The 22,865-nt window shown below is 42.0% G+C and overlaps 1 protein-coding gene across 1 annotated transcript in view; it reads right to left on the minus strand.

The window, feature by feature from the left end:
• Positions 1-22,865, minus strand: part of LOC124284924 (muscarinic acetylcholine receptor M1-like) — a 232,592-nt gene that overhangs the window by 56,886 nt on the left and 152,841 nt on the right. Inside the window, exon 4 of the mRNA XM_046721054.1 lies at positions 12,591-12,655. The gene's annotated coding sequence lies outside the window, so the exon portion shown is untranslated. The remainder of the gene's footprint in view (positions 1-12,590; positions 12,656-22,865) is intronic.

Consider the following 22,865-nt stretch of genomic DNA (forward strand, 5'->3'; position numbering starts at 1 on the left):
ACCTATATTGTTACATTGGAAGGTTGGTGTGTCAATACTGGACAACAGTTCCCGTTTCAATACTGTACAACGATTACGGTTTTTATGTGGCATTAAGGCATGGATTGAATATTGCACCAGGGTCCCGGATTCACTGCTGTATCCAGGTTTAGATTTCAATATTGCACTAATGTTTGGGTTTCAATAAAGCACTGAGGTTGGCTTTTAATACAGCAGTAAGATTCATGTTTCAGTGCGGCACAATAGTGCTTGTCACAGACAGACGGAGACACAACAGTGTTTCTTTCATCGCCTAATCCTCTTTAACATAAACAGTAGATGACTAGAGGAGTGATTAGAGGAACAAACAGTAGATGACTAGAGGGGTGATTAGAGGAACAAACAGTAGATGACTAGAGGGGTGATTAGAGGAACAAACAGTAGATGACTAGAGGGGTGATTGGAGGAACAAAGAACCCAATCGGTGGATGGGGAGTACTTTGAATATAAATACCGGCAGCGTATGGGCAGATTAAAGCAAGGAATGGTGGTTTGGGTTATTAAGCTACCATCAGACTCGTGTTCTGTATGAGCAATGACATAGTTTGTTGGGACTGGACACAACAATCTGGCACATACTAGAAATGTATATACTACTAACTCAACCAATGAAGACGAACACAATCATTCAGACGTTTACCACACCACCATTCCCACCGTTGCGCATTTGAAACTTGCCTGTCCGTTTCGTTACGTTTGAGTTTAACCGATATTTACACGTACGGCTTAGTTTATGTTCCCCGGTAGATTCAACCGTTTCAACATTCCTTGCAACTGTTTGATGATATGTGCTTGGTGCTATTTTCGTTGACGATTCTGAAAATAGTTTCTTAAAGAAATACATCACAAATGTCTACATTTCCAACATCTTTCTTGATTAAGTACGAACTAAATCTTTGTGGATATTTAAAATATACAGTGACATAATGGACCAGTCACCACGCTTGGCAGTACATGTACGTCACTATTCCAAGCAAACTCGATATGAAACAATAGTTTACCTTTGTTCACATAATTAATCCCGTGTCACATTACTATACCATAAGACCAGAAAACTTAAACCGAATCACGACCCTCTATAAAAGACAAATTAGGACGTCGGAAATGTGTAAGTGAAGAAAGTTCAAGGGCAATAAAGAAATCTTTATTGTAAAACTTATTGACTAAGGTAATAATTGCAAAGAGAATTCAAATAAACCTTAAACAGAAGGCAGCTAGTCCTCTCAGACATATTCCCACCAATGAGTGGCACCATGCCGATTACCACCTGTCTAACACTGCGCAGACATCAAAGCCTAAGGATGCCGACGCAAGTGACGGCACCGTTGTCCAACGTGACGTCTAAACGCTGGGAACTTTCTGTCAGCTGTATCGCAAAGATTCACTTCTTTGAAGAAGATGATTTACAGGCAAATAATCCAGGTCACAACAGGAGGTCAGTGAATAATTCATAACGCGAAAGGTCAGTTCCGGTAGATGGTTAGGGAATGTATGAAGCATAGGTTGAAATATAAGGACAAATGCAAGATATTTGTTAAATTCACAGGGATATGGTTTCAGGTATTATACACTTTAATGTACATTAACACTCAGGTCTTCTTTGTTGAAAACAAACATGGCTGTCGTTCTGGTATAAAATAGTTATTCCCACCGAAAGGGGGACAAGAGAACCATCATTCTGAGTAGAAACACTGGTCTCAAGGGAGGACGCTTTTAAAAACACACTTAATGATTATCTTGAATGCTGTTTAGAAACGGATATTAACGGGCGGTGTAAAAAGTAAGATCAAATATTCAAGATCGATAACAAATTGAATAGGAAATTAAAACGGACTCTGATTACAAAATCATTTTTGATAGTTTATCGTTGAATGTTTGATGAGGGCTTCATTGACATACTTGTATGGGAAGGCATTAGGCTTGATCATGTTTCATGACACACACCAACCATACCCCGAATAACACAATTGCCTGCAGGTTCCATCTCACTATGGACCACACAAAAAACGCCAACTGAAGGTGTCAGTAGTTACACAACAGATGGTACGGTTTGAGTACACGCGAGTAATGGCCATTTTATTATTCATTTGATGTGCCTGACAATAAATCAACCACTTTTAGAGCGACGTATGAACTCGGAACGATCATTGTGATTTCAATACATAATTTACACAGTTCATCGTTAACCTGAAACTCATCCATGTAAAAACAATCTTCTAACCTTTTATAGGGTTATTTTACGAGTGTTGAGTGTTTTAATAACTTAATAACCAAATGATATCTCTAAATAGCGCAAGTGCCAACACGTGTTCCATGCATTTTAAGACACGTGGTCAATGAACGGCAGGGTTTGCAACAAGATATATACATGTATTTACATATATAAATATTTACATATACATATATCGTTCTTAATTTGCCTTGATCATGGTGCAATTTCAAACAACGTTAACTGAAGTATATTCGAATCTGATGGAAAATATAGTTGCAGATGCTGAGAACTGAACAAATTCAATTTAATTTGAATTTTCCACAAAGCAATAACGAATAATTATAATCAAATAGCTTATGTTGATTATCGTCATGATAGATCGTGAGTTGAGACACATGGTACACTCTTAACAACAAGGCATATTTATTGAATGTATTTGTTCAGAATATTACTATTTAAAATAAACAGAAAACAGAAGCGGCATATTGCGTGTTAGGCTGCATCTGCTAACATTTTATTGATACAGTGACGTAACTGTAAGGCGTCAAGAGACGGCTTATGTGTTTTGCAGTACTGTAATACAATCGACCATTATTTTCCTTCGAAGCTTGTGCGAATTTAACAAATATCTACGTTATACAAGAAACTTTGCCAAGTGAAGGGAATCTGACCTTGATTGAACGAGTGAGTGAGGGGGTAAGGGATGGGATTTAAAGCCATTTTGAAATAATACAAGTTATGTGATGGGGAGTCAGCTCACGGTGGGATGAAAGCCAAAAATGATCAGGTCTCAAACGTTTACCACCTTGAGACGTGCACAGGTTTGGAGCAAACAAACCACCTGCAAACATAACCCGAACGAAGGGTGATTCGAAACCATGATTATTGTTTTTTGTATGACAAAGGGACTTAACACAATATTAGTGTCAGCACTAAGTGTGTCAGTATCAAATGTACTCTCTGTAGTTCATGAGATTGCTTGCGCTTCCAGCACACACGAAGATATAAATTGATTAAAATATCCTCACAACCTGTGCTGACTATTGTCCTGGTATAATGAATATACCTACTACATGACTGAGATGAAAACTACCTGATGGTGCCATATGGTGCCGATATTGTTGACTACCTCCCACGGGAAACTACAGATTCATACAGATCTGCTTGGAGCCGGACATCTGGCCTGACGTGAAAGGAGGTGACAGCATCACTCTTCCCACTTCAGAATCTAGGCTTTACCATACACTGTCAATCCATCGATTCTGCCTAGCATTAACACCTATAAAATCAGCAACGATGTGAGATCAGTAGTTTAATGACAAAATCGATGGAAATCACGGAGGCCACACCTTTGTGGTGGCAGAGTCGACATAAAGGAGGAAGCGCACACTGGGCGAGACACCTACATGTGTTACCTCATCCCGACGGAACTGACTGACGGAGTGCATGAAGTATATGTGTAATTAAATAAGCGATAATCCAATTGGACATGATAAGATGCAGATAAGGGGAAATTACATCCCAGATGCTGTTGATTCCAGCACACTGATGCCAGTGTAGGAAAAATTGGTAACATCCGTTTAAGCTCTCAAATTCTGTGTGTGGTGTACATTAACATTAAAACATCCATTAATGTCTGTGAGGGAGCAAATGTCAGGGACTGATTTTTTAGCCAATAACAACTGACTGTATGCGTTGTCAGTGTAGGATTAGATGACGAAGCAAGCGGCTTTGACAAATGAAGTCAGTGAAGTAAGAAAGCGAAGATGATTGCATTGCTGAAAGTGCCACAGGTAATCTGGTGGATGTATACTTGCACCACTTTTGAGAAACTCTTGTTCTCCCAATCGTACATAAGTTAGACGGACACTGAAAAGTGTAAGATAATAGGAATGGCAGTAAAATGACATCGATAAACAATTAATCTCAATGTCAAGGTTTGGCATGTATAGGCTGGAACAATGGAACACTGAGTGAGTATGTCATAACGGTTACCCAGGCAGCTCTGTTACAGCGGTCTATACACAATCTAGACCAGCAAAACCAGGAGCAGCCATTAGCGTCTCGGTAGAACCATGCCACGTTGTCTCATGACCTGCCAATCAGGTACCAGAGCCTGCCCATCAGGTTGCCGAGCCTTCCGAACCATCAGGTACCACAGCCAGTTCATCAGGTTCCAGAGCTTGTCAATCAGGTACCAGAGTCAGTCCATCATGTACCAGAGTCCTGCCAGGTACAAGTGCCATCACGGCCAGAAGTCCCATACTGTGGTCCCATGGATTTGAAGAATCCATAGCCAGTTACGTCCCTTCAATTCTGGTTCTATCAGCCAGAAATATGCGACAAACTAGTGACTGATATTGTGATCAACTATTAACGCCGTCGGTGTACCATGGCACGCGCTCAGGAAAGTCACCTGTCATTACGGCTAAGGTTTCTGGATACCATTCTAAGCGAGAATCACATTGAGGGCTAGAATTCAGGAATATTGCTAAATTCAAGGGATTATTAAATGCACCATCTAATAATGTAAATGTTGAGCATTGATGTTGATGAGTATGTTGTAGACGCCCAGTCTGTAGTGTTAGGTTGGTGTTGGCTTTGTCATCATATGAGAGTTTCTTGGTGTAGGGAAGTACTCTCGTTATCGCTCTGTATCCTCACCCCTGTCATACAGACAGATGAACATGCTGACCAATCACGGCTAATGGCACAATAACGACCCAATCAGAGTCCAGTGCCCGAAAATGAAGACGAATTGTGATCGTACAAACAGGCATGACGGAAAATAGCTCCCCATATCCTCATGACGTCATCATGGTGTGTGATTCTTGATTGACTTATCGTCTTTATCACAACAGGGCAACCTCAATTTGCTGGACTACCAATCAATGAGCTCCCGCTTCACCAGCTATCTGTAGGCCAATTACAACCGGCATGAACTAACCTCCCTTGATTCAGTGGCGAAGCAACATTCGCCTTTTGATCTGCCTTTATTCTGCAGTGTTCCTCCTTCCTACACTTGGGTTGATTGAGAAGGGGAGGCTCCACATAGAGCGGGATATCTGTAGACCTATAATATATCGGAGAACCAGGGTCAGACAGTAGGTTTTTCATGGTCAGTTCAGCTAATCCCGTCAGCAAACTGCGCTATCGGGGACGTACGAACGCTACAGAAGACACGTGAAAATTAATCCCCAACTAACTGTGTACCAGAAGACGCCAGTGTATGTACATGCAGTCATGTGTGTAAGCTTGGTTTCTATATATGATACAGCTATGCCGGTTCGGTGGGTAGTCAATCGAGAAAAAGCGGGGATATATTCCCGTGTCTCTAGCTTTACACAAACTGTGACATTAATTAAATAGTTATATCATGTGAATAACTGATTCACACACTGAAGCCCATGAAATGATAACCGTTGATGTGAAACTATTGGTCGACTTGAAGTAATACGATCTCGGTACGTACTGGCTAGTGTGGATAGACAAAGTTAAACTTGATGTGATTATCCGTACTTTCAGATATCGGAAACATTGACTGGGAGTCTTCTTTTAACAGGTAGCTATGTTTTCAGTTCTCCGTGTCATCATCGAAAGGTAGTGATTACTTTCCATGCCGATTCTAAAACTTATATCAGGTGTTGAAATTCCCAAATAGACACAGTCGAACCCCACTTTTCTCGTACAACACTGACTCGAAGTACCTGGTCATGTCAAGAGTTGTTCAACATCAACATGCTCTCGTATCTCTTACAACACTGACTCATACAATACTGTGAGTGAGTGAGTGAGTGTACTTTTACGCCGCTTTTAGGAATATTCCAGCAACATCACGGCGGGGAACACGAGAAATGGGCTTCAAACATTGTACCCATGTGGGGAATCGAACCCGGGTTTTCGGTGTGACCAGCGAACGGTTTAACAACTAGGCTGCCCCACCACCCCTATATACTGACTGATAGTACCTGATCATGTCAAGAGTTGTACAACATCAACATGTTTTATCTCGTATAATACTGACTCGAAGTACCTGATCATGTCAAGAGTTGTACAACATCAACGTGTTGTATCTCGTACAATGCTGACTCGAAGTACCTGATCATGTCAAGAGTTGTACAACATCAACATGTTGTATCTCGTACAATACTGACTCGAAGTACCTGATCATGTCAAGAGTTGTACAACATCAACATGTTGTATCTCGTATAATACTGACTCGAAGTACCTGATCATGTCAAGAGTTGTACAACATCAACATGTTGTATCTCGTACAATACTGACTCGAAGTACCTGATCATGTCAAGAGTTGTACAACATCAACATGTTGTATCTCGTACAATACTGACTCGAAGTACCTGATCATGTCAAGAGTTGTACAACATCAACATGTTGTATCTCGTACAATACTGACTCGAAGTACCTGATCATGTCAAGAGTTGTACAACATCAACATGTTGTATCTCGTACGATCCTGACTCGAAGTACCTGATCACGTCAAGAGTTGTACAACATCAACATGTTGTATCTCGTACGATACTGACTCGAAGTACCTGATCATGTCAAGAGTTGTACAACATCAACATGTTGTATCTCGTACGATACTGACTCGAAGTACCTGATCATGTCAAGAGTTGTACAACATCAACATGTTGTTGTATCTCACAATGGTCATTACAATATGCAGCCTTCAGATTCCACAAGGATGAGTTGGAGTACACCTTGGATGAGGCTAATCAACTGCACTGGTACAGATAGGGGTACGCTTGCTCGGTGAGATCTGCTAGAAAACACTGATAAATCTGTCGGTGGTGCCTGTTAGGGGCCCTGCCTTGTGTAATTAATGTCAAGGGTAGTGTGGATGTCTAAAACGCTGTTGTAGAGTTAGAGCCAATGTGTGTTATTTACGTGTATATGTGCATGTATGTTTTATGGGGCATTTGCTCGTTACAGTGAATGTGAACATTGTTTAAAGGTTTGGCTCGCCGTTATGTTCTGATTAGATAGCTGCTGGAGTTTCAAGTTCACCATCAAGTTGATCATATGGATTAATGATTTCATAAACACCAATTGTACGAGTAGAATTGTACCCGGCTACCTCAAAGCCACCATTTTCTGTGGTCCATTCATGTAATTTTCGCTGACATATTGCCTTTTATGTCCAGAGGAATCTGAGACTGGTTATTCTGTCGTGTTGATGTTTAATATTTGTGTGTGGACAAACCAGTCATAGGTCTTCCGAACAGCACCCTATTTCCCCGGGCTCCCACTCGATCAACCTTACAATGTGATCACCTTACCCACCTTGTACGACCAGTACGCCTTACAATATACCATGCCTCACTTACAGTTGCAGCAGTTGACGACAACGTCGTTGGCATGGTATTACGTTGTAGAGCTGCATCATGTCACTATCACTAACACATCTCAGCAACACACTGACTGCAGTGACTATGCCCAACACGTACACATCAGGCCGTTTCTAGGCTGGACATCAGTCGTGCTCATAATTAGAATGGATGAGACTGCTGATAACGGGAAGAACAACTCCAAGATGTTTATCTATATGTGTCATCCTCTCACACTGTTACTCGACCAGCACAATGTGCCACAAGGTAATGTTAACACAGGAACTGTACTCTGGATGTGTCGATGCATGTCAGAGATAGGATGACCATGTCAGGGATATTTTGTCAACTATTAGAGATGTTTCACTACCTAAGAGGTACTTGAAAAAGATACTTCACCATTGCCAGGGACACTTTCAGAGATACTGCACAATTGTAGAGACACTAGACTACTGTCAGCGACACCATGCCATTGACGATGACAAAAACTGTACCATTGTAGGAGATTTTCTGTGATTGAAAGAGACAACATATATACCACTGTCAGAGACGTTACTCCACTTTTGTAAGTATGACACTATTGTCAGGGATGCTTTTCTATTGTCTGAGACATTCAGAAATTTGTATTCAGAAATGTCTTACGAAACAAAACTGTTAATGACATAACCTATAAGAAAGATGTGAATACACGCTGCCATTTAGACAGTGACATATACACGGACTGTACACGTTCAAGTCAACTGCAACATATTCATGCAATTCATTAGCTTGCAAGGGAGACTGTGTAGATTCATTGTTAAAGCGTTCTCTCCTTACGCACATGACTCGGGTTCGATTCCCCTTTTTGGTCCAAGTGTGAAAAGCTTTCAATATTCCGTGATGTTGCGTACGATTTTGTTTAATACGGCAGAACTTGAATATTATTTGCATAAACATACCGAGGAACATCTGTGTACAGCACAGAATCACAGAGTATATCGCTGAGGATTTATCGTGTCATATTACCGTATGTTGCATGTATCACATCAACGCATGGTAGATATCTGGATGTATCAGTGATCTCATGGCGCTCCGCTGAAAACATACACCTTCCGATGCACTCTCGCCATAAAATCGACTCAACATGTAGCACGTGGATGGTGACAAGGAGGCACTTTAGTGAAAACAGGGCTAAATGTGCATAAAATGAACGATAAAAGTCATGCTTTTAAATATAATAAATTTTATGCATGTAGAAGGAAATTGAAACTACTTAACTGACAAAATCATTTGCTGCACTTTGCATACGAAATGTTAACTCCAAGTGGTTTTCTTTCCCATCTATCTAAACATCTACACACGGCTAACACATTTAAAAGTTTTGGCGTTCATACAAATACGTTTTCTGTTCATGTCAGTGTTTTTATATTTGCGGCGTCCCGACTACGTAGTGAGCGGTGTGCCAAGGAATCACATTACCGATAACCTGGTCTGTTGAGGGTCGAGCCACTGAGGCGTGGTTCACTGATGTGTCTCGGGAAGACATGTTGGATACTGTCTGTCAGTAGGAAGATGTATCCGACATTGATTGATGGCATGGATCTATCACTCAAACATGTGGGTAAATATAGAATACTTGCGAGATGTTCTGTGTCAAATATTATCAAAACAAACAGGCTTTCATATCGGACTCCTTTGATAAAATTAGCTGTTCCTGACATGCACAGCATGGTGGTTAAGAGTACCAGGATGCGGATGATTTGTGTAGGGAGAGAAAAAGGATCTGGCATAAGAGGGGAATAGGGACCTTCAGGGTGACTGGATACGGGAGGAATGGAATCTGCAGGGTGAAGCGTTACGAGCAGAATGGGATATTCAGGGTGAAGTGATACGAAAGGAATGGGATCTGCAAGTAGAAGTGATGCGAAAGGGATGGGGATCTGCAGGTTGAAGGGATACGGGAGGAATGGAATCTGCAGGTTGAAGGGGTAGTGTAGGAATAAGGATCTGCAGGTTGAAGTGATACGAGAGGAATGGAATCTGCACGGTGAAGCGTTACGAGAAAAATGGGATCTTCAGGGTGAAGTGATACGAAAGGAAGAGGGATCTGCAGGTTGAAGTGGTACGGGAGGAATGGGGATCTGAAGGTTGAAGGGATACGGGAGGAATGGGGATCTGCAGGTTGAAGGGGTAGTGTAGGAATAAGGATCTGCAGCTTGAAGTGATACGGGAGGAATAAGGATCTGCATGGTGAAGCGATACGAGAAGAATGGGATCTTCAGGGTAAAAGGATAGGGGAGGAATGGGATCTGATCTGCAGGAAGTTGAAGTGATACGAAAAGAATGGGGATCTGCAGGTTGAAGTGATACGGGAGGAATGGGGATGTACAGGTTGAAGTGATACGAAAGGAATGGGATCTGCAAGTTGAAGTGATACGAAAAGAATGGGGATCTGCAAGTTGAAGTGGTACGGGAGGAATGGGGATCTGCAGGTTGAAGTGATACGGGAGGAATGGGGATCTGCAGGTTGAAGGGATAGTGTAGGAATGGGGACCTGCAGGTTGAAGGGATACGGGAGGAATGGGAATCTGCAGGTTGAAGGGATACGGGAGGAATGGAATCTGCAGAGTGAAGCGTTACGAGAAGAATGGGATATTCAGGGTGAAGTGATACGAAAGGAATGGGATCTGCAAGTAGAAGTGATGCGAAAGGAATGGGGATCTGCAGGTTGAAGGGATACGGGAGGAATGGAATCTGCAGGTTGAAGGAGTAGTGTAGGAATAAGGATCTGCAGGTTGAAGTGATACGATCTGCACGGTGAAGCGATACGAGAAGAATGGATCTTCAGGGTGAAGTGATCTGCAGGTTGAAGTGGTACAGGAGGAATGGGGATCTGCAGGTTGTGGGATACAGGGAATGGGGATCTGCAGGTTGTAGGGGTAGTGTAGGAATAAGGATCTGCAGCTTGAAGTGATACGGGAGGAATAAGGATCTGGGTGAAGCGATACGAGAAGAATGGGATCTTCAGGGTAAAATGATAGGAGGAATGGGATAGAAGTGATACGAAAAGAATGGGATCTGAATTGAAGTGATCTGCAGGTTGAAGTGATACGGGAGGAATGGGGATCTGCAGGTTGAAGAGATACAGGAGGAATGGGATCTGCATGAATGGATACTGCAGGTTGAGGGATAGGAGATCTGCAGGTTGAAGTGATACAGGGTAGGAAGGGGATCTGCAGGGTGAGGATCTGCAGGTTGAAGTGATACAGGGAGGAATGGAATGGGATCTGCAGGGTGATCTGCAGGTTGAAGTGATACAGCAGGAGGATCTGCATAAGGGAGGAAAGGGATCTGCAGGTTGAAGGAAAAGGATAGGAAGTAGGAATGGGATCTGCAGGTTGAATGGAGGAGGATCTGCAGGGTGAAGGGGTGAATGGGATACAGGGTGAATGGATAGGGTAAGAATGGGGATCTGCAGGGTGAAGGGATAGGTAGGAATGAGGATCTGCAGGTTGAAGTGATACGGGAGGAAAGGGGATCTGCAGGTTGAAGTGAAACGGGAGGAATGGGATCTGCAGAGTGAAGGGATAGGGTAGGAATGGGGATCTGCAGGATGAAGTAATACGGGAGGAATGGGGATCTGCAGGGTAGATGTATAGGGTAGGAATGGGGATCTGCATTGTGAAGGAAATCGGGACGGATGGGGATCTGCAGGGTGAAGCAATTCGGGAGGAATAAGGATCATCCTGATATAACAGCAGGGAAAAGCAGGGTGGGACGAAAGGGGAGAAGTTGGGATCGGCATGCAGGGTTCCTGGAGCAGGAGAGAAATAGGAAGAAACGTGGCTTGAAGGGGTTTGGCCGGGTATAGGGGTTGGCTGATCAGGAGGGATGTGTGAAGGTTGGAGGTAGGTGGATTAGAAGGGTTGGACAGGGTTCAATGGCAATGAATCAGGCAGGGTTTTCAGGGTTTTGAGGGTTCAGAGATAGGTGGATCCAGAAAGTGTTTGGATTGCTTAGTGGCACATGGACATGATACTGTAACTGGCGAATTAATGAGAAGGGTTGGGTTCAGGGGCATGTGAACAAGGTATTCCGTTCAGGTTTTAGGGAAGGCGCGTCACAAGGATATAAGCATGGCGTGGACATATAAACAGTTGGGGAGAAGAGCATTAACAATGGCGGCTAGAAGGCAGAATACCGAACTGACCAGAAGGACGATAAGCCAATGTCAGTCTGACAGCAGGAGATAGCAGCAGACTGGAAGATTGAACAGTGATGGGGATATATCAATTATATGCTCTGCTCAAAATCTCCTGCAGAGTCTGAGTACACCGTACGGCGGCCAGGGAGGGACAGTATGAAGTATGAGATGTATCACTATTTCTTAATTATTCTGATAAGATAAACATCGAAAAGAGGTTAGATACTGTATAGCTGAGGAGTCGGATACACAATAACAGTGTGTACGTATGTTATATACAAAAATGGATTCAGTACTCAAAGTAACGGAACGAAAGTTCCTGAACAGATTTAGAAGCACAACTGGACAGGCAGAGGATAAAATAATTTGCAACATTTGGGGAACAATCTGTTTTGTTAGGACTAGTAGTCGTAGCAGCAGTATCACGACCCGTCCTATAGTTGCTGGATGTCCTGCTCTAAGTGTTGTATGCAACTTGTCAGTAAACGAGTTTGATGTATTCTGGCAGATTCTGGTATAGCGTGGCCAACACAATGGAATCTGCCCAGAACCAGCAGAATACAATAGTCTTCAAGTAAACACCATCAGTCAGTATCATCGTACAGGAGTATTCAAGTGACAGGCATGTATACCATCAGACATGCATCGTAGTTGATGAAGACAAAACAAGTTGAGCGCGATGCCACACCATAGCAACAAGACCTTGTTACAGACCTTCTTATGCCCTACAACGATGCACTCAGTACTGACATACTTAGTCAGCCCCCAGATCATTTGTTACATAATGATAGAGTAATGTGTGTCTTACCACTTCCGCTCTCTACACGCACAGAGCTTAAGGTGGTGCCGCAGTTTCCATTGCATTCTTCTGAACTGAAACAGATGACGCCATGTATAAAATTCATTTCCTCACCAAGGATAGTAAAGGCACTTACCACTAAATGTAGGAAGGAATATACAAATACAGTAGACTCGAGACAAACAAGGGACACAGGTATATAAGCAGCACCAGTTACGCTTACGCAAGACAAGACCTATGATATCTGTTTTCCAGATTCCTGCAGAAACCTTCTGTTATTTTGACAATTTTCAAATATCTTTACTTCAGTTCCGCATGTAAGTGAGAAAATGACAAGTTTGACAATTACCGAGCAATGTTTGCGGAACAAAGAAACCTGACTGTTCTTGCTGTGTGTGATCAACATTACTTGACTGCAGAAACTGTTAAACAATGCAAGCGATGTTATCTTTAACAGACATGTAACATCAGTTGTCTTTTTTGTTCGATAAATATTCATCCTTGAAATCGCACGGTCTGTAAATCCATCAGGACATTTCACGCAAGTATCACTATGTAATATGTTTAAATTTTACATCTTCAGGAGGATAGGTGGAGGTGACAAGGGAAGATAACTCTTAAGGAGCTTACACATTGATAGGTGGAGGTGACAAGGGAAGATAACTCTTAAGGAGTTACACAATGGGCTGGCTGGCAAGGCTGGTGGTTTGTTAACATGTCAGTTAATTAGGATATATCAATGTGTTAGTTATATGTCATTATTTCATCAGAATGTAGATAACCCAATATACATGACCGTTTTAAACAGAACAAGAAGACAAAGTCATCAATATCCCCCGCAATGGCAAAATACTCTTCATGATTATGTCTACGAGTTATGATTATGTCAAATATTTAGGTGTGTATATAGAAAAGTGGAAGGAGAGTATTGAAAGGTTTTTAAAGTTCTGCTCCAGAAAGAAGCACTATCACCAATTTCAGGCTAAGTCAAACTTGTTGCCATGGAAATGCCAAAAATATTTTATTCAGAATTCCAAAACTACCAAAAGGCACCAGTACACCACCAGATCTATCTATGTGCCAAGTTTGGTGAAGAAATATTGAACGGTTTTAGAGTTCTGCTCCGGAAAAGAGCACTACCACCAATTTCAGGCTAAGTCGAACTTGTTGTCATGGAAACGCCAAAAATATTTTATTCAGAATTCCAAAACTACCAAAAGGCACCAGTACACCACCAGATCTATCTATGTGCCAAGTTTGGTGAAGAAACATTCAAAAGGTTCTAGAGTTATGCTCCGGAAAAGACAAATGTGCACGGACGGACGGGACGGACGGACGCACGGACGGAGTCCATTTTAATACCCCCCGCAAAACGCTTTGCGGGGGATAATAAGGAGGTTAAGTCATCGGTGTGTTGTCTTACATCACGAGAACTCTCCATACCTTCCGCAACGTAACCAATGTCACATTATCTATGACGCTAATGCAGTCGGCGGTTTTACAGACGTCACAACAAAATGTTCACTCAGCGACATCTATATCGAGCAATGTGACATAGAGCAGTGATGAATGGGCTCCGCTAAAAGGCCTTGATGTAACAGATCGGTGTAAGATAACCGGGCAGATGTTATTTAAGTTATACACACCATACGACATATACTGATAGCAGGCTGGAGATTTCTGAGGTGGCCTCAACATGTGCGATCCTGACATAAGTCCTGATATGAAATGGCGGAGTATATGATATATTTCGGTGTGTAACATTTTACTCCACGGGTACAGATTAAATTAGCCAGTGCTCGTGTACGAATCAGTGTATTTTATTAGTTGGACAATCACAACGTTGGTCACTTGGGTCATCACGTGTCTTGTCATTAGTATATTACAGACTGAAGGTCATAATCAACGCCCGTCAGAAACCGGCGGATCCTGGTACTGAAATGGGAAGACATTTTGGACTAGATTCGGCATTTTAGATGATTGGTCCAGACTAATGTGTTGAATCAAAGCATATACATTGTTGAATTATGTATTACTTTTGTTCATCAGTGCATACCAATGTGGTTTTTCATATCAATACACTGTTAGATGGCCGTCTTGGTCACTTGTAAACGATATAATACAAGAATCTTGAATTAGAGACACGTTAAATATTCCTAATAGTTCATTTGCCGTTCTGTTTTCCACATGAACGTCCACTTTAAAGTTCCGAATCAGAACATAAATAAAAATCAAAGCACACTGACCAGAAATGTTTTGATAACCAGAAAAGCTGTAAAACTTGTCCATGAAATTGAATTTCAAAGTAAATCATGGTTAATCTGACAGTTTACCAACAGTCTAGAAAAATGTTATAACGCTATTGATCTCAGTTTCTACATCAAAGTACGTACATATCATCAATCCTACAAATATAGACACGGATTCGGGGGTAGCGCATTGACTTCTTCGTGCGCAACACAGTTTATGAGATCCTCTCTCAGGGTCGGCTCACTCATCATACTTGTTGACACTTGCAATTGACGGACAAAAATAGTTTCATAACGAAGCAACACTCCTTCCGCATACAAATTGCCATATCATAGCTATCGCTTCATTTCATCCTAGGCAATCAACAGGACCAATGACACCCAATGTCGGAGGAACCATCTCGCAACTGGAGCCTCAAGTCGTCACTTGTTTGCAGGGTGCACAGTTTGTAGAAATATTGATTAAAGTAGCAATTGCTCCTGCGGATTCTTAAGTTAGAATTGATGAAAGTCAATCTAAACATGTCAAGTGGAGGAAGCGATCATAATTATAGCCCCTATCTTCCATTAACCATAAGCTCTGCCTCCACACCTCTCCATGAGATATATGCACACTTTCGGGACAATGGAAATCAGTGCTTCGCGGAATCGCGGAAAGGATTGTACTTTTTCATGGTGTGAGGTCAATTAAAGTGGAAGATTTGGCTAAAAATGCGAATAAAGAGATTCCATTATGGACGAAAATAGCAATTCCCGTAAGACTCCATTTGGGCTGTCAAAACCAGTTTGAGGGCGATTAGGATATTGGGGCTTGCAATGGGGGCCCGCGTTTCACGTTCCTACAAAGGACCTGGGTCATTAACATGGACGAACGCTGTTTGATGTGGTTAGTCACTCTGTTATAGTGACTGCGGCTTTACATCTATTTTCAGACATATTAATAGAACTACAGAAACGTATCTTATATACAGAAAAGTTACATTTTTTAACATTTTGTAATCGTGACATTCTTAGTTTTAACAACTCAAAACTATATCATCTTTCATATTGACTCAAATATTCTATGTAATGGTGATGGTATTTCTTGAATAACGGGGCGGTGGGGTAGCCTGATGGTTTTGCATTCGCTCGTCACGTCGATGACCCGGGTTCGATTCCCCAGTGTTTGAAGCCAATTTCCGATGTTATATTGCTGGAATATTGCTAAAAGCGGTGTAAAACTAAACACACTCACTCACTCTTGAATAATAAGTCATTACCGATAAGGGAATGAAACTGAAAGTTAATATGAAAGTTAACACCTGATAGCCAGCAAACTCGCTTTTCCAACAAAACAGTTTCCAGTGTAAAGGGCAAGATAGCCGTGAACATTGTATGAATGGATAACTGAAATTCCAATATTGACACCCGGTGTTCGTGAATCAGTCATATGTCCCACATGAGTTGTTGACACCATGTCTCTATAACAATCAGTCTAACATTGGTATTGATTACAGGATGCAGTATTTCCGTCGCTCGGTTCGTATTGACACCCGGTGTTCGTGAATCAGTCATATCTCCCCACATGAGTTGTTGACACCATGGGTCTATACCAATCAGGGCCTCCTTTCACAAAGCACCAAGGTGATCGTAAGTCACGAAGGTAACCTTAGTGCAATGTTAAAGAATGGGAGTTGAGGTTAACCTTAGTAAAGGTTGCTACGTGAAGGGAGGCCCAGGTAAAGAGTGGTATCGATTACGAGATGCAGTATTCACGTCGCTCAGTCATACAAACTGTGGACAGCATATTATATAACTTAATGATAAGACAGTGGAACCAGGTACACTGTCCTGAGACATTACCGACCTTACACACTGACGGCTAAACAGGTAAACAATGTAGTGTTTAGTTATACGTAGAGGTCCAAACGTTTGTAATGCGGAGTGTCTCGCCTAACAAGAGCCGGATTAAACCGATTAATTGAACATACTTTTATCTAAATTCTCTATGAAGACAATCCGTAATACTATTTGTATATTCTGTCCAACAAGATCATGCTTCAAGTCTGCACAATGGACAGATTGGTTCCGGTATATTTCAAACTTGCATAGTAAATGGTGAAAACCCGTATTTCACAATTTTCGTGTATTATTTTACAGATTTCACTTTTAAGTGATTCTAATAGCAATAGAAGAAAATCACAAAAGACCAAAACCATTTTAAGAAAAAGCTGTTAAAGAAATATGTAAAAAAGCGAGGGAGCGGATGGTGCATGTTCTCTTAATCGTCTGGTGCAATTTGCCTTAATCGTCCACAGAGTTGATGGCGCTGAAACGTCTGGAAGTTCAGGCAACTAAAGTTTCTTTTAAATGTCAAGTACCAGTTTATTCCACTATATACATTACCTCCACTGTTAAGAGGACAGCGGTGTGTGTTCCCGTTTATCTCTCAAAGCGAAGGATGTGTATGAGAATCCTTTATCATCTGGATGTATTGTGACTTGGTGAGGTTCCATTAATGATTTACGTAAGCTGGTGACAGACTACTTACGTATACCGTGGGATGAGTCACGTGACACATGCAAGTATCAACATCAAAGAATTACTTTCACACCAAAGGCTACAGGGAGATATACTCCGGAACACGGCCGCTCTCCACAGCCGTGCGTGGAGAAGACCAGCCGATCTCGCCTAGAACGGGAGGAGTACGTGGAAGAGGACGAGTCGTCTGTAACTGGGTACCTTTTATTAAATTTTCACGTCCTCAACTTCAAAGACCATATATATACACTTTTGACTCGATGCTATTGCCTCCCTGAACTAAGGTCTCGGAAGTACTTATCGATTTTTTTTCTTGTAATCCTTCTACTGGTAAACATTATATCATAGCCACGTGCTATAACCATTAGCGTTGTAAGCTGAAGAATATCTGTAGAAATTAAAAGGAGTCATGCTTAACGAGTTTTTTGTAAACATTATAAACAGTCCGCAGACAGATCAGTTACTCCACTGATTCCATATTTATTTTCTTGTTGTGAAAACAAATTACTTCAATTAGGGGATGATTCATGAAGAGTCACACTGACTTTCCCTGTCTTGACTTTATGCAAACATTCTCTCGATTACAGTTCATATGAGTTCACCCTGATTCACTGCCAGGTTCCAGACGCCTGCCATAGAATCTCAGGAGGGTGACCACCATCAAATAGTAGTAGTAGTAGTAGTAGTAGTAGTAGTAGTAGTAGTAGTAGTAGTAAACTGACCATTGCCAGTCAACTATTGTCTGCATCGATCGCAGTCCCTGAACCATACTTTGGTTAATGCAAACGCCCTAAATCTAGATTTTACCCATTATCTTTTCCCATCTGACTTTGGTTGCTTCTCAATAGTTACTTCTTCCCATAAGAATTATATTTACACAGATCTAGCGTTAGCCAAACACTACTTTAGCAACACCAGGGTCAAGCGAAGAAACAGTAGGCCTTGTGTGACGCCCCCACAGTCGAGCTCATTTTTGCACACGTTACATTTGCGAACATTACGTATGCTTGACCGCTTCATAGACGTTGGCGGGACTACGACGCCGTATCAGCAAACACACAAAGACAAAAGACGACTACATGATTTCAGGCCAAGAACACGGGTTGGCCTTGATCACTCACTACTGGCGCAAATAGATGTCAGTGGTCTCCTACTGGGCAACGTTGACAGCGAAGTGATTGGCCAAGGGTACTTTTCAGCGACGACAACAGGGTCAACAGCTTCAATCCTGATGGTCGGAAGTGGCTGTATCATGGAAGGCGTGAACGACAGCCTGACCCTTTATGAGGCTGTGGGGTCATGGTGTGGGGCGCCATGTCTGGTGAAAGGAAGACTACGTCTTGTCATCATACGTGAAAATTCAATTCCTAACATTACATCGTCCCCATTCTCATTCTCAGCTAGTTGTCCTTCCCTCTCTCGGAACAGCCGCAGGGATATTGTTCCAGCTGGACAATGCGACGACTCACACTGCTCGAATAATGCAGGAATATTACAACAACAATAACGTGTCCTTCTTGGTCTGGCTGTCACGATCACAAGACCTCTCACCGATGGAACATCTCTGGCACTGTCTCTGGCGACTGATGCAACAGTGTCCTAACTTGCCGAGCAACCTGCAACAGCTGGCACGTTTCTAATTGGAGGAATGGCAAGGCATACCCAATGACGTCATGAGGAGGTTTACGTCACCACTTAGACGTTCTGTTTAGTCACACGTGCATGACATATGTAGAATATGTATGTGATGATTTTGCCGAACTTATACATTTTTCTGTCAGGGACGTATACTGTTTTGAATCCATCTATCACAACGTATCCCCTCAACATTCAGTTGACGAGATTGGATGTGTTTGCACATTCAAGATCATCCAACAATCGTTACCGATATTCTGATTGATATGACTGTCCTTAAGATTTCCCCTTTAGATATTCTGGCACCATGTACTGATGACTTATCAGTCTGCCAGAAATAGTTCAGATGGACATGTATCTATTTGTTTGTCCACGCCTCAGTCAACAATGTTCAGTCTGCCAGAAATAGTTCAGATGGACATGTATATATTTGTTTGTCCACGCCTCAGTCAAAAATGTTCAGTCTGCCAGAAATAGTTCAGATGGACATGTATATATTTGTTTGTCCACGCCTCAGTCAACAATGTTCAGTCTGCCAAAAACCGGTTCAGATGGACATGTATATATTTGTTTGTCCACGCCTCAAACAACAATGTTCAGTCTGCCAAAAATAGTTCAGATGGACATGTATCTATTTGTTTGTCCACGCCTCAGTCAACAATGTTCAGACTTCAAACGCGAGGATGACACACAATGAACCATGTCACGTGGCTTGTGCCCATACAAACTCAAGTCGATATTTCAGGCAAGCACGACCTATTCTGTCCCAGAATCCCCACGGGTGGTGAAACACTAGAAGCAATTATGAATACATCCAATCACGTCTGTCTTGCAGTCTATTGGCATTTCTTACCAACCGCCTCTGTCGTCATTTGTCGACTTCTCAAGACTTACATTATGTTACTGCTTTTCGACCACTTACTTCGTAGGATTCGAACCCATCCTGCACTCTGTACAGGACTTGTACACATGGGCAGCCTCCGTCTTAACGCTGTATAAGGTTTACGACTGTAATGCAAGTCAATTTGCCAACAGAGTACTTATTACACAACCTACTCTAATCCATTCTAAATCCCACCAAGCGGTCGAAGTGTCGGCTTCTAGATTTATCCGAGACTAAAAATAAGAGATTGAAAATTGAACCGAAAGGAGTCGACCGCAGAGAACATGTTAAGATTTCGAGATACACTCTTTCTACTTGAGAGCTGTTGCGAGTACGCTATTTGACAGGTGGCAAGGAAACCGACGTTCTTGTGGCGCGAGGTGCTCAGGAAACAAGGAAGCGTCACGCTGGAGTGTGAATCTAGTTATCATACAGTCTGACTGACAGCTGTTGCTTGGTGTCGACATTGCCAGCGTTGCACTAGGGTGGAAATATTCATAACCTCGCAAAAATACCATGACATAACGTTTACTCTCCAAACAGACTCTCAGCCCTTGAAGCAGGCTTGATACGCGAATGAAAACACGGCATGCTTTCAATGCAAATAGCGATGGGATAACGGTGAAGCTTAGGCGGGCAAACAATAGGAATTAGGTAACAATGCAAAAGATTGAGTTATGCCTGCGTCAGAATAACGTGCCATTCGCCTCGCAACTCTCAGGGGCTTATGTAACGGTGTAGCCACCAGATAATAGCGTTTTGAGTATCACGCGAGCCAGGAGTGTTTGAAAACACGGTAACAGAATGTGCGTATGAATACGTATTCTGGGAGTGTTGATGTTGGTTAGTTCTGCTGTCCTTACATATAAGACCCTGCCAGCGGTGTGGACTGACATAATACAGGATCAGTATTTTAAACATATCAAAGACGTCGGCCATGCACGTGTAAAACATTCATAACAGATCTACATTTGGATGCCAACCAATCCATAAGTAGTGGCTGTTGCTTGCTTACAGAGTTCAACAATATAAGATCACTGGTGAAAACACTAGTCAATAACTGCTTTCAAACCCGTCCTGGATTGAATATATCTACATGTATTATATCAGCTCACATGACTGTGATTCTTTGGCCTGCGTCCGAGTGCAGGAATCTGGAATCAGCTCACCCTATAAAGAAATGTTGCCGAATATAGCTGAACTTAGATCCCTGATTTGATCCCATCACTTTGATTCATTAGGAAGGTCCTCATACTGAAGTGCATCTTCAAATAAAACGATTGTATATCATCAGCCTTGGTTTGTTTGCCTGAGTGGTGCTCCTCGTGCTGCACCCGACATGATGGGTTCCTGTGGCCACTCGTATGTCTAAACAGTTTCAGAACAGCCAAGGAAAACTCTGAGCGAACCTGGAGTGACATTGTGTAAAGTCACTTACGGCGTCGTGCAGGTAGTAAGTGCCATTTCTCCTCAACACAATCTATCACACTAACAGCTCAACTTTTTCACTATCCCTCCTTGTAACTAAGTATAGGGCGAGTAACGATGTTTTTAGCATCCAATCTCCACTGACAAGCCTGCATAACATATTTGTCGACTCAACGTTCCAATAGCTGCAATTCCAAATCACAGAAACGAGCACCTGCTCAGGCTACCGGCAAAAAGACGACCCTGAACCATACTCTTGCTTGTCCCTATCGGCAGGTGCATACACTACGTTAGAACATATGCGTTATTTTCGTTGTAATTGAGTTTAATACGACAAATTACCGGAAAGCATCTCTCACCAACTTCCCTACCCCCGGTGATGCTCTAATAAACGCGCAATTGATGGACGCAGTTGGGTATTGTTGTTGAAGCTGGTGACCAGATAGTTTTGCATAATGGGATTCAATGTCCTTTACTAATCAAATTGTGGTAACTTGAGGAGGAAGTTGGTTTACACTGGCGGCGAGCTGTATATGTGTATATGAGGTCTGAGACAAAGGAAATCAATATCGTTCTCACGAAGCAATACTTTGGACAATCTGTACACGCAGACGGTAATACTTGGCTATCTACAACACAGAATGACACCTCTTTGGAATGTAATTTTCATTTGGAGATATATATACTGTAGTTAGTTCTTACAGTTAATAGTGAATGTGATTTATTCCTGCTATTTTTAACTGCCTGAAACGTACAGTGGAGTATTGGTCTCCCCAGCCAGCAGTTAATAACGCCAGTCCGCCGCGGTACACATATTCATGTGGATTTGTATGTTGTTCTTTAACGCCGGACTGAGCATTATTCCAGCAAAATGGCGGCGGTCTGTAAATAATCAAGTCTGCACCAGATAATCCAGTGATCAACATAATGGTCATCGATTAGACTGTTGATCCTTGTCAGTAAATGAAATTCAATAGAAATATAAATGAAAAATTAGTGCAGCGTATAGGAACTGCCAAGGAGAGGTGTGTAAGAGTCAATTCGCCCTACCAACACCCCGACCCCACCCCACCACACCACACCCCAACACTAAACCTCAACTGTTGCCTGAAACCTGTATACTTGTATCGTATTTTCTCGTTTAGCTGTATACATAATAACATTATTGTAGATCCATTTATATTTTCCTTTCTACAAAGGTGTGTGATTCACTTATTAATATTATCACATTTGTCTCCATGTAAATATGAAGAAGTCAGCACCTGTACAAGAATGCATATAAAGTCACTCTATCGTGAGTTATGGACGTTCATGTGTAAAACTATCAAATGTATTCGTGAAATCGATACCAATTAGACGCCTGGGCCTGGCTTTAATTCAAGTTTTATGAACTACAGCAGACATAAATTGAGATATATATGACAGGTGGCTCGCGAACATCTATATCACAGGTCCGGGGTGTTCAGTGCGCAACCATATTCGCATTTATAATCTAACAGTCATTATAATAGTCATACATTGAGATCAATGCGTCAGTGATTCAGTTATTTGAGCTAGCATTCCAAACAT

The sequence above is a fragment of the Haliotis rubra genome, unplaced genomic scaffold (genome assembly GCF_003918875.1).
Source record: "Haliotis rubra isolate DU_JTF1 unplaced genomic scaffold, ASM391887v1 Scf348, whole genome shotgun sequence".
Classification (NCBI taxonomy): Eukaryota; Metazoa; Mollusca; class Gastropoda; order Lepetellida; family Haliotidae; genus Haliotis; species Haliotis rubra.